Raw genomic sequence first — 14,513 nt, 5'->3', positions numbered from 1 at the left:
TGTTGTCTCGTTTGTCCTTTTGCAGTGGTTTGCTATTGAAAGTTGACTTATGCTCTTTTGAAATATTGCGATTACCGATTGGGCTGCATTTTCATAGCGTCGTATTTAGATAAAATAAATGGGCTAAATCGACAAACTATGAAATAATGATAATAAGTAAACATATAAAAGTACTATATGGAGTGTGCTTAGAATATATAGAAGTAGTTATTGATTTCATATAAATGTCAATTTTATATAAATTTTATAATTTAATGCCATATATAGTGCATAATATGAAAAAAATTAAAATATTATTTTAACTCGCCAATTCTCCTGAAGGCAACATCAGACAAATTCTTTAATTTCCGATTTTTAGCAAATGCTGTGAGGAGGCACCTTGTGGGCAAAATACAAATGTGATGGGAATGGTAGAATGTGGTTTACCAGGCGCACAGATAAAATTGCGCGACGCAGAGTTATGAACGAACGCACTTTGCTTGGAAGCAGACGCACGTTCCTTATAAATGAATTGTTGTCGTTGTATATGAAATACTTAGAAAATAAGCCGCGAGTTCGCTTGAATATTATTGGCCGATGATGGTGCGTCTACGTTTTTTGTCACTTGCGCGAATGTTTGATTTTTTGCGAAACACATATTGAGGGACATACATATGTATATACATATGTGTACATATATGCTAATATATTTGGACATGCGAATGAAGGAAGGCAATTTCAAGAATATTCACATATGGACATATGAACATTTGAAGCAAGTAAACAATAATAGTTGTTTGAGTTCACAGATTGGACAAAATGGCTTTAATATCGCCTGTGGTGCTGTTTGTATAGAAATCTTCCTTATTGCAACGTGAAATATTTTGCCTAAGTTCAAATCCTATCAGATATTTTTTTATACTCTTTTTTTATTTTTATAACCCTTTTTTATTAAATGATATTTTAATTATGTTTTCATATTATTTCCCTCATTATTTATATTTTCTTGTCAGAAATCAATTATTTTCCTTTTTATTATTTAATTTTTTGTTTATGCACATACCAAAGAACATATGTGCATATGTATGTATATACATTTTGCTTATAGAGTGGTGTAATTCATTGCGTCGCCTGATAGGATGGTGAAATTTGATTTTCGAACTTGCGCGTTTTCGATGTTCCCTCATCTTAATTAACATTTTAGTACAGCTAAAATCGCGCGGACATTGTTATATTTTTCGATGTTCCCTCATCTGGAATTACAAATTAGTACTCAAAAAGATTTCATTTAACCTTTTCTCCTTCTCTATTCATTAACATTCTCTGATATAATATGTATGCAAACTGGGAATATTGATATGCCATTTGAAAAATATTCCCTTTTATTGAAAATATTCCCTTTTAAGTTGTCACTTTTCCCTTCTAGAGGGAATATCAGAAAGTTGTTGAATTTATAATTTCTAGCTTTTGCCATCGTCGCGAAAAGACGCTTGTAGGCAAACGCATGCTCGGGGAGATGTGGAAAGCGTCAGCATATGTATGCATAACTGGGCCTCTAGCTTTTCATTACTTGCTTTGTTAGATACTACATATGTACATATATTGTACTTTATTACGGTAACAAAATAAATCAGTACTATATCTTCACATTTTTCTTGATGAGCTCATGTTTTAAAACACAAGAGAAATGTATTAGATTAAACATTCAGTAAATGAAGCAAAGTAAAAATGAAGCAAAAAACAATTTATACAGATTCAAATGTAAAAATTTCAATATTGACAAATAACTGAGATCTTAGCTGTTCTGCTAGGTAAAAATCCTGAGAGTGTGGATCACGTATGCGCGATAAAAGGCGCACAGAACCGCACTCTAAAAATAACATTTATTACAATATAATAAGGCGATACTTTATTAAAATAGAATACATATGTACATATATAGTCACATATTGGCATACACTCCCAACACCAACTAAACATATGTACAAGTGCCTGCGTGCACATGTTCAGTTTTATCAGTTCTAGGATGCATGTAATCTGCATAAGAAATACCAAACGAAAAATAAAAAGCAGTCATCCAGGATCGATACAAGAGTATCATCCTAACTGGTAACAAAACTGGCGACGAGGAAAAACATACGATAGCTAAATAATTGACAACAAAACTATGTATATACTCGGTTGTACAACTTGCACCAACTTACTTACCAAGAGTATGTGGACCACGTGATTACCATAGGATAAATATATAATCAAATCAATTAAATAATTGACAGCAAAGTGAAGCAAAAAAGTTGAAAAATAAAACATAAAGTCGAAAAAGAGACAATTAACAAAAGACATAAAAAAAAACTACAACAGCCAAAAATAAAGTGATTTTGCAGCGATTTAAAAAGCTGAATTAAAAAAAATAATTATAAAGAGACGCAACGAAAACTTAACATAAATACAAGTACAGCGGAAACAATAGCAGCAGCAGCAACAAAAACAATAATAACGACAAAAACATCAACAGTGCAAACAATAACATCAGCAGCAACAGCAACAAAACCAAATAAGAGTAAGAAAAAAAATTAAAAATATATATATTTGTATCAATAGCAGTTTTAGAGTAAATATTAATATAATATATGGAAACTATCGCACATTAATTTAAAGCAAACCAAAACAAAAAAAATGCGTTGGATACACACGAGTGTTGGAAAATAGAAAACAATTAATAATAAGTACAGTAGACAATCCCTCAAACTGAACACGATCAATTAAAATACTCAGTAAAAATTTCCTACACAAACCAAAGTTAAACCAGAATAAATAGGAATATTTTTTATTTTAAATTGAAACAAAATTCTCAAAATGGAAGCATCTACCATATCATATTTTCAACTCATTTTAAATTGCATTAATGGAATTATAAATTGAAGACATTTTACCCACAATAACAACTTTTGATGAAAATAATTCAAAAATTTTATTTAATTATCTGAAAGGAAGATGCGTAAGAAAAACAAGGGAAACAATTCACAGACATTGACAAGTTAGTGATTGGGAAACATTGAAACAAATACCAGAGAGTGATCATATGATCATATGATATACGTTCTCTGCAAATACTTCTTAACAACTGCGGGGAAAAGAGAAGTTCAGTGGAACTTATGGATGAGTTGAAAACCATCAGTCTCGACTCAACGATAGAAAATTATTAATATTCAGAATAAATAAAATTATGAATAAATTACACAATAGGATGTTAGCACATAATGATCTAAATTTTAAACTACAGAAGTTAATAGGATAGCGCTACATACATTTAAAGAACACCTTCCCAAACCTACAAAAACAATAATCATAGCAAGAAAACCCGATACTTTAGATAAAGCATATAAAATAATTTTAGAAACTAGACATCAATCCTTCACAGCATTTGGACAATAAAGGAAAGATCCTAACTACTAATAGCTATAGTATTATACATCTTCCAGACCCAACCAATATATGAATAATATTCCCAATTATAACAGAAGTTATAATAGATATAACAATAATATGCTACACTATGGATATGATGATGGCTATGTCCCGAGAAACGAAAATAACTACAATAACAATTATACGCCACAAAATAAGCGTAACTGCGGCTACGTCCAAACGAATGCGGGTAATAACTATAACAACAATGGCAACAGATCAAACCAAACTAGAATGTCATACTAGACAACACAACACAAATTCTAATCAACCGAGAAATTTTAATTCATAGAGAAACCTTAACTAACAAAGAGACGGGAATCAAACACGAAATTATAGCCAATCAGGAAATTACAATCGTTTCGCAATATCAAATCGCAATAAACCAGAACCTATGGATATTGGCAATGCAAATATAAATTTTCGTTGGAACCCACAAAACAATTACTCTATATAATAATAGACACACATATAGGAAAGTTATATTTCATCAGTGACACTGGAGCAGAGTTCAGTCTAATCAATGAAAGTATTTGTAACCCGAAATGGCAAAAAGAAGTAAATGTACGAGCCACAGTATTGGGAAGAGAAACACAAGTTAAGAAACTTTGTAGATTTCCAATATTTAAAGAACTTAATGAAAAAGATGTCATATGCGAATTTCTTGAATGTAATTTCATCAAAAACTTTGATGGACTTTTTGGTAACAATATCTTAACGAAGATAAATGCGATAATAGATTACCCAAACATAACTATAAAAACAAATAAAGCAAAAATTAATTTTTTCTAACATAAGAAGAAAAATATGTAACAGAAAAAGCTATAACGAAAATGAAGTGGAAATCTTCAATAATGTCAAAAAAAATAAATGCCTAACAGAATTCGTTGACACTAATCATCTTAACGCTATAGACAAAACTAGACTTACTTAGAGATTTAAAAGCTTAATTTATAACGACGAATAATAATTTACCGATACCCTGAAATACATAAATCAGAAATAGAAAAACAAATAGATCAAATGCTAACCCAAGGTATAATCGGAACATCCTCTAGTCCTTACAATAGCCCTATTTGGTTGGTAACATGTTGCAAAGAGTATAATAGTTTTGTTCACCTTACAGTTGTTCCTAATGAAACTTGGTACACGTGTTCAAAAAGGTGCAAACAAGTGAGGGCGACTTCGTAAATGGGCGAAATCGGATCACTGCCACGCACTCCCATAATTTAGCCGCAAATTACGATACAAAACTTTAATTTGGTACAACAAATAATAAAAACAAGAAACACTTGAGGTTTGAAAATTTTTAAAAAGGGGGCTGCTCCCGTCTTCTAATAGGTTTAATACATATATCAAGCTATTGTATATGACCCAAATTTGCACAGGACAATTTAGTTTTATTTTATATCTAGGTTGCAACTTATTTCTCTCTCCTATAATTTTTTCATAAACTACTTGCCCAGTAATGTAGTATTTTTCTTTATTGTTTTAATTATGTTTGGAGCAGTTTAGCTTGTGCAACTTTTAAAATAGTGTTACCAACTTAGGGGATTTTCCCCTTAAATTTGGGGGTTAAAAGAGTCGAATGGGATTTCTTTTGGAGTGTATTTTCAGAGGTTTTTTTAATTTTAAATATTGATTTTTTCACCTGAAAGATATGAAAAATAGGTTACAGATTACAGACTACGTTCACATCAAAGCGTGGTAAAGCAAAGCAAAGCAAAATGTTGAACTACTTTCATCTCTTACACTCTGACAATTTTACATATTTCTATTATTTTTCAATTGGTTCGACATACATTTTTGAAATATGTATGTTTAGTATACCGAATCCGTTAAAATTAAGATAATACAAAGCAAAATATGTATAAATATAAGACTGTACTTCAGATTCAATTTTTACGATAGATACTTATCGGATGTTAAAATTTTATGAAACCAATATTAAATCATATTATATTTAACGAATTCAAATCTACGATCATAACAATGACTTCGAGTCCAAGTGACACCAATTAAGAAATAAGAAATGGTCAAACAGATTTTTACTATGTAGTATATAATGAATTAGATGGAAGTAGCTGAAAGCGCTTCAAATATGTCTCGAAATTAGGACTGTCATTTCCTACAGTAACTATTTCAAAAGCAAATGTGGAACGTGCGTTCTCAATTTATAATATTGGGAAAAATAAGTTACGTAATAAACTTTCGATTGAAAATGAACACAACTTTCAAATTGCCTATAAGGTTGAATTCTATTTTCAGACATTTGGCTATTTCTATTATGGTTGAATTGACACTTTCTACTTGTCCATTCGTGGTGCTGTGTTTTGGGTCGCAATAACACAAGATGATGTTTAATTAAAACGGTGGTTTGTAGCACCTAAAAACAATCAAATTAGATATAGGGCTATGTATGTATACTTATATAAATGATGAGGATATCGAGACAAGTTGAATTCTGAGTGACTGTCTGTCCATCCATTCATCTGTGCAAGCGAAGTAAAAAAATAAATATCGTAAATTTGTACACGTGTTCACTGGCAAAAAAGAAAGGACGAGTTCGTAGATAGACATAATCGGACTACTGCCATGCTTAGAAAACGTCATTATTTGAAAACCTGTAAAATGCCATAACTAAGCACTTAATTATGATATGAAATTTGTTACAGGAAATCGCAGTAGCAAGGGCACCTGCGAACAAAAAATGTTGAAAAAATAGGTTTAACGTACGTATCTACTAAACCACTGAAGATACATTAACTAAATTCGCTTAGGCCAAATCTTATAAGAACCCTTACCGACATGAAAATGGATGTAATTGGAATATAAACCCGCCCTCTCCTCATATAACGGTTTTGTTAGAAACTTTAATGCGCGTGACACCACCCACATTTAGGTAAAACCACATATATCCGGACCTACTCTAATAATTTCACCCAAATTCGGTATTTGACAAAGTCCTGACAATCCTATGTGACACTGTGAAAATGGGTGGAATCGAACTTCCCATATAGCATAATTTTAAATTTCATCTGATTTTTTCACTTTCCAGTACAAATCAAGCACCAATGAATATATGGTATTCGGATAAAATTTTGCACAAATAGTGCCTTTGAGGTATCTTTGCACGTTGCAAAAGTATAAAATGTTCGGTTACACCCGAACTTAGACCTTACTTACTGGTTTTTGTTAAAATTTCTGTTTCTGCAATATTGAGTTTTTTACACACGTCGGGGCAATAGTGCATTGCTTATATTTGTTTAAGGTAACTTGGTTCTGGTAACTTGGTTTGGAAAAATCGACTTTTGTTTTTGAAAGTACTACCATATTTAATAAGAATACAATATAACAATTTTAGAACGAAAATCGAATTATTGACGAAGTTATAGCACATATACGTGAGCGTCTCATAGTATTACGAAAGCGGAGAAGGACGCTGCTTATCTTTCTAAAATTTCCGGAATGAGTCACAGATCAGAAATAGTGACTAACAATGAGGCCTATAAAGAAGTTGAAGGTTTATTATACGCCCCAGGGATAAATGGATGGTATGTAGTATGATTTGAGTATAATAATAAATATACTTCTATGAAACATATTCAATCTGCTGTTGAAACTTCAAATGCGTGCGCGTCGAAACAATGTTCTTATGGTCGGCCTGCATGATAAATAATTTTCTATCCAACCGATCGAGTTGATTATTTTACTCACCAATAGCTCTCATAGGAATTAGGACCTTTTTTTATCGCTGACTTTCCATTTTACAACCCGATTTCTACTGAAAAAAAGTTCACTTGCGACCAACCTGACCGTTTAAAGTCAGGTGGAAAGCTGAAAGTTATCCTATGGGGTATACCTATATAGGGCGGGTATTCAACGATATATTTGGCATAAAACTTGTTAGAAAAACGACAATCATTATATGCAGTATTGACCCGATTTTATCTATTTTAGCCACATACTACGAAGATGCCACATACTAAAAAATGATCACAGGGTTTCATTAAGGTACCATATACCATCACCAAATCTATGGATGTTCGACCTGGTCCTGATATTAGTTATATGAAGCACAAAAATACACTGTTATGAGTAAAACACGCTCTCCCATTTTCATTGAGAATAGGCCGAGATTTGCGGTATAAAGTCACCAGGAAGTTCGAAAATCTTTAAATTAGGTATATGGGGACTAAGGGAAGTATTGATCTAGTTAAACCTCCTATACAAGGCTTATATGTATCATCCTATGCGTTAAATTAAAAGTCTCTGACTTGTTTAATTAATGAGTTATCGTACTTTTAGTAATTTGAATCAAAACCGTTATATGGGGAGCGGGCGGGGTTATTACCCGATTTCACCCATTTTTATTTAGATCAAAACAACTACGCCCACCTCCCTTATAACACAACTTTAAATTACATCTGCAATTTCACTTTCCAGTATACGAATCAAGTACTAATTAACTTATCGGACAAAACTTTACACGAATATGGTCTTTATGGTATGCCATCTCAGATCTAAAATTTGCGAAATCAGATCATAACTATTCAAGCTCCCCAATACCGAAAATGTCTACAGCTGATTTTGTACCGAAAATATCAGTCATCCTAAGAGATATGTTATTGAAATTCGGGGAAAAGTTTGCGTCAAAAATGGGTTGAATTTTGGCAATACTTCCTTTAGACCACATACATATAACTAATATAAAGATTTTCGAATTTCAAGTTGTCTTTATACCACATGTATCAGCCAATATGGGTGTTATTTTAGTGAAATTGAGAGAGCGTTTTTTTTTAAGAACAGTGTATCTTTCTACCTAAAATGGATAAAATCGTATACATAACTGATAATCAGGATTTTGAAACATCCGGCTAACTTTACTCCATATATATTGTGTATATATGTTTACATTTACATATTTATAAAAGTTCTTGAAAATAAGTTCTCAAGTATACCTGAACAATGTCAAAAATTAATGCAATCAGCCATTCCATTTCTCTGCCTTTAATATATAATAAAGGGTGTTTTTTTTTAGAGGCATAGAACTTTAAATTGCAATAAAACAAGGATGGATTATTCGACTGACATGAATTTTATTTATCCGAAAGATAATCTTGTGGCATTACATTTTAAATATGATTTCTGGCATATGACCGCCACGGCTAGCTCGGATGTAGTCCAATCTGGATATCCAATTTTCGATGACTTTTTCCAACATTTGTGGCCGTATATCGGCAATAACACGGCGAATGTTATCTTCCAAATAGTTAAGCGTTTGTGTATTATGCGCATAGACCAATGACTTTACATAACCCCACAGAAAGTAGTCTAGCGGTGTTAAATCACAAGATCTTGGAGGCCAATTCACAGATTCAAAACGTGAAATTAGGCGGTCATCAAACGTGTCTTTCAATAAATCGATGGCACGAGCTGTGTGACATGTTTCGCCGTCTTGTTGGAACCACAGCCCCTAGACATCATGGTTGTTCAATTCAGGAATGAAAAAGTTAGTAATCATGGCTCTATACCATTGACTGTAACGTTCTGACCATCATTGTTTTTGAAGAAGTACGGACCAATGATTCCACCAGCCCATAAAGCGCCCCAAACTGTCAGTTTTTCTAGATGTAACGGTGTTTCGACATACACTTGAGGATTAGCTTCACTCCAAATGCGGCAGTTTTGTTTGTTGACGTAGCCATTTAACCAGAAGTTCGCTTCATCGCTAAACAAATAAAATGAACGTATTCCACACAGAACCATAATTTTCGAAATTAAGTTGCACTATTTGCAAACCAAACTGAGAATAAATCACTTGACAGCTGTTAAATTGGTGTCATCTTGAGCAGTAATGCCATTTTAAATTTCTATACCTCGAAAAAAAAAAGACCCGTTACATAATGATTTTCGACGTTCCACATGATTTTTAACCGTTTAGGTTGTTCAAAATGTGTAATATACACTATATATATTTTAGGTAAAGTAAAAAGTTCGTTCGGTTTTTATCTAAGAGATGGCGTTATTGTCCATAGTATTAGTGTTACGTGTCGCATCATGTCATACTATACGGCGCTGAAAATGTGTTTATTCGCGCTAAAAGTTTGTCTTTGACAGTTTTTCGATTGATTGACTCAGTACGTTGTGAGCGCTCGTCAAAGATGGACACCAGCAAAGAGAAAATTCGCTATATTTTACAATTTTTCTTCGATGAGGGCGAAAAAGCAGCCAAAGCGACTGAAAACATTAATTTAGTTTATGGGCCCGATACTGTAAACGAACGTGTAGCACAAAAGTAATTTGTTAGGTTCCGTTCCGGTAATTTCGATGTCAAAGATGCACCACGCGTCGGGAGGCCTGTGGTCGAAAATTGCGATAAAATCATGAAAATAGTGGAAACAGACCATCACGTGAGCACTTATTTAATTGCTGAGGAACCAAAGATAAGCCAGAAAATCGTTTGGAACCATTTGCATAATCTTGGATTCAAAAAGATGCTCGATGTTTGTGTGTCACACGAACTAACGCAAAAAAACATGATGGACCGAATTTCCATCTGCGAATCGCTGCAGAATCGCAACAAAATCGACCCGTTTCTGAAGCGGATTGTGACTGGCGATGAAAAATGGGTCACTTATGACAACATCGAGCGCAAACGGTCGTGGTCACAGCTTAGGGAAGCGGCCCAGACGGTGGCCAAGACCGGATTGACGGCCAGGAATGTTCTGCTGTGTGTTTGGTGGGATTGACAAGGAATCATCTACTACGAGCTGCTCCCATTTGGCCAAACGCTCAATTCGGCGTACTACTGCCAACAACTGGACCGCTTGAAGGCAGCACTCATCCAGAAGAGGCCATCTTTGATCAACAGAAGCCGAATTGTGTTCCATCAGTACAACGCCAGACCACACACGTCTTTGGTGACGTCTTTAATATAATATTAAACTAGTCGGAAGGGCTAAGTTCAACTTGAAAGGATCAAATCCGGAAAAACACCTCCAGGTATAGGTTTTTACATAATATTAATGGTTTGGCACTCAATATAAATTAAAAATGTCTTGGTCTTATCCTTATATCCCTAATATAACGACTTTCGTTCTTTTGTTTGAAGTTTTTCACATCAACTCAGAATATTAAATTTAGCCACTTGAATTGAGTTTTGAGGATGATTTAAGTATATTTTTCGCTGACGGGAAGTAAAATATGGAAATAAAACTAAGTGACTCTATGATTAATAAGTTAATAAGATACCAAATTTGATAAAATATTCGGTTACACTCAAACTTTTCCCTTTCTTAGCTGTTTATTTATTCGATTGTCCCAAAGGTAGGTGAAGACCGGCTACTGATCTAAAAATGATCCTCATATAACATCTTACATAGTTAATTCTTTGTGTATTCACTGGCGGCAGATTGCTAGAGACACTATTAGTCTATGGTGTTTTATCTAATTGATTTTTATTGGATTAATTAGGGTTAGTTTGATAAAACCTTGGGTAATTTTTGGTCAAAATGTGTGATATTTAAATGAAATTAAATGGACAAGTTTTCTTTAAAGGTATGTGGTTTGGCGGTGAATTAAGATGGAGTTGGTCTATACCTTGGTCTAAACCTCATATCCTTATTCTAATAAATTTCGATTCACTGGTCGACGTTTGCCACATAAACTCAATATATTAAATTTAGCCTCTTAGATCGAGATATTTTTACTTCTTATCTCATTTGAAGATGTTTTTAATATTAATAATTTTAGCTGACACGAACTGTAATATAGCAGTAAAACTGAGTCTAAGTTAATGGCCTTCAATATGTGTAAGTCAAAAATTTGATTGTAACTTATTCACGATTTCGTCGAATAATGGATGTTTAATTATTTATTGCATGAGTATGAATGGGTGGTTACACCCGAACCAGCTCTTTTTTTTTGTTAACTTAGTTATAATAGTCTAATACATTGAGTGATCCTTGTCGAAGCATACTCATTTCCTGTTCTATGATATGTATGGGCCGCTTGTCTGCGTATGCAGAGTCAAGCTGACTTATTATGGCATCATATTGTAGAACAGCCTCATGATTGAGGCCACAAAGTACGAGTATTTTCATTACATATAGAAAACCAACTCATGCTATTATGTGCAGCCCCCTGCCAGCCTACATATGTTTGAGAGTAGCCTAAGAATTCAGTTAAAGATTTAACAACTTCTTAGCTTTCGTAACACTTTATATTATCATCCATGGTTTGTTTTCCCTATTTAGTGACTTTGCCTTGACCTGTGAAAGATGTTAACCTTTGATTTAAATTTGTTTTCTCAGAACGGGCAGACGTCAGATGCTCAGAAATAAGTCTAGCTGTAATATCAGCAGTCAAATTTCCGGGTATTTCTAATTCATTAACAGACATTTTGACGAAAGCAAACTTGAGTGTTAATAAAAACAAATTTATAATATTTATACTCATGCAACGGGTTGCACCAGAGCATATCACATGGGCTGAAAATGACCAGGCTAACAAAGAAAGCACAGTTTTTTTTGTTCAACATTGGCTATATTCATCAAGAGCAACACAATCATTCCAGCGCCTTTCTAACATTTCAGTACTACTTTTGTAGAACGATTTGTCTTTTTCCTCAAAATAGGCCTCAGTTTCAGGGATAATCTCTTCATTCGAGCGAAATTTCTTACCGGTGAGTATTTTTTTGAGGTCTGCGAGCAACCAATAGTCGCTAGGAGCATGCAGAATAAAGCTAACATGTTCTTTTGAAATCTTTACGATGTCAGCTATATCACGCAACTGCACTTTCCGATCATTCAGAACGATTTTGTGGATTTTTTAATGTTTTCTGGTGTTACAGTACTAACTCAAAATGATGTTAATTCAATAGAACTAACGGTTGTTCGTATCACCTGAAACTTATCGAGATAGACATGGAGTTATATGTACATACATGTGTATATAAATAATCAGGAAGTCAAGACGAGTTTAATTCCGATTGACTTTCTGTCTGTCCGTCAGACTGTGCGATCCGTAACTTGAGTAAAAGTTGAGATCTCGTCATAAACCGTAATAGACGTTTTCCCTGGCAAAAAAGAGAGGAGAAGTTTTCAGATGGACATAGTCGCAAACTAAGATACAAATCTGTTATTTGTGGGCTAAAATTTATAAAAAGTGGGCGTAGTCTCGCCCCTAACTGATTTAATGTGTATATCTTACAAACCTATAAAGCTTTATCAACCAAACTTTCTTAGGTTGTGTCCTTTTAACAGTTCCTAAAACGGTGTGAAAATGGGTGAAATGGGATAGATAACTACTAACTGCGCTATAACTCACTAAGTACGACAGAAGCACAATCTATATGGCACGCAAGGGCTTTAGAGGAGCCAGTGGAAATGGGCATGGCATCGACCTTTAGGAGAAATTTCAGAGCGCAGGATCTACTGGACCTTATGCAATAAAATTTGGCACATTACATTGTCCTACCTATCCTATGTTAACATGCGAAAATGGGAGGAATACAACCACGATTACTTTCCATATAACAAACTTTTAAATTCCATCTAACTCCTTCATTTTACAGTATACAAATCAAACCCCAATGTAGTAAGCGGAATAAAACTTTGCATAAATTCTGCCCTCAAGATATTACATCTCACGTCTAAAAATAGCCGAAATCGGATCATAACTTATCAGGCCTCAACAATCCGAATATACAAACCTGAGCCTATGGCTGATTTTTTACTGAATATCGCACTCAATCTGTGAGATATAACAATGAAACTTGGAGAAAGCCTTTTTCTGGTAATAATGTATTTTGGCACTTCTGGTCTGATAAATGCTTCCCATAGCTCCTATTTACTTAATATAAGTATTTAATATTGAGGTTGCCTTTATACCTTATGTATGGCCAATCTGTGTGGAAATTTATTTTTACTTATTTATTTATTAAAGGAAATATAATTATAAATAATTATACTACCAATAAAATATAACAGCACTAACGACAATGCCTTCAGCTGTGGGCTTACTTTGGGTTTTACTCTTTTGTGTGAGATATTAGTTATGAATATGTATGTACTTATATATAATACTATAACTAATAATTATAATTAAATATATATTGTACTAATGTTTATGATTATGCTTAGAATTAGTGGGAACAATATATGTTAGGTATATCACAAATATATGTAATAGGTATAATACAAATATATACAGAAATTGAATTAATGTAAAATTATAGAGTATGGAGGGTATAGGACATTGTGGTAAGATTTCATTATGCTAAATTTAGATAAGATGCTTTAATTGGGATCTGGAGATGAAATTGTAGATTTTTTTATGTTAGCAGTTGACGGTTCTTTGAGGAGTTTCGATTGAGAAGACTCGACATAGCCTCGTCGTATATTACAAAAGGTAGGACATAAGTTCAATATGTGTTCTACAGAATTTGTTGGACTGATGCATAGCCGGCAGCCAGGCGTTATGTTACGTTCCAGAATATGTTGGGTCGTTAAGATTCCTAAACGAAGTCGTGTGAAAATTATAATCTTCGGGATGCTGCATGTGGAGGGGTATGCTGCTTTTCTTTTTTCGGGATTTATGATGAATTTCCATCCATCTGAATTGAGATCTGTCTTGCGTTGCATAACCAATTGTTTAAAGACCTCGTAGTTCGTGGAAGCTTTGTTTCAGCTCATCAATTTGTCTTCTATAACAGAAAAGTGGATGCTTGCTAATCTTCGAACGGTTGGGTGAAAGGTGGATATTATAAATATACCTTTGGTATCAGCGGCAAACCTCTGGCCTTTCGTTAATGTGTGGAATTCCGAATTCAGCGAGAATATTTTTGATGCTGGAAGTTGGAAATGCCCTAAGACTATGTCTTACTGCCATGTGATTAGGCGCATGTAGTTTCTTTAGCTCGCTGCCGGCGTGATGTCCGTAGATTGGTAGTCCATAATCGATAATTGATCGTAACGATCTCACGATATCGATGAATGTTGTAGGATGAGCAAAATAATGTCGTGAAGCTAAAAACTTCATTATATTTAACCTATCGAACAAAT

At 33.8% G+C, this 14,513-nt stretch overlaps 1 protein-coding gene across 2 annotated transcripts in view; it reads left to right on the top strand.

Annotated features, from left to right (window-relative positions):
• lobo (lost boys) overlaps positions 1-14,513 on the top strand; it is a 375,899-nt gene that overhangs the window by 358,434 nt on the left and 2,952 nt on the right. The gene's annotated exons all lie outside the window — the stretch shown is intronic.

The sequence above is a fragment of the Bactrocera oleae genome, chromosome 2 (genome assembly GCF_042242935.1).
Source record: "Bactrocera oleae isolate idBacOlea1 chromosome 2, idBacOlea1, whole genome shotgun sequence".
Classification (NCBI taxonomy): Eukaryota; Metazoa; Arthropoda; class Insecta; order Diptera; family Tephritidae; genus Bactrocera; species Bactrocera oleae.
The sequence above is the reverse complement of the archived record's forward strand: the minus strand, read 5'-3'. Positions and strand labels throughout refer to the sequence as shown.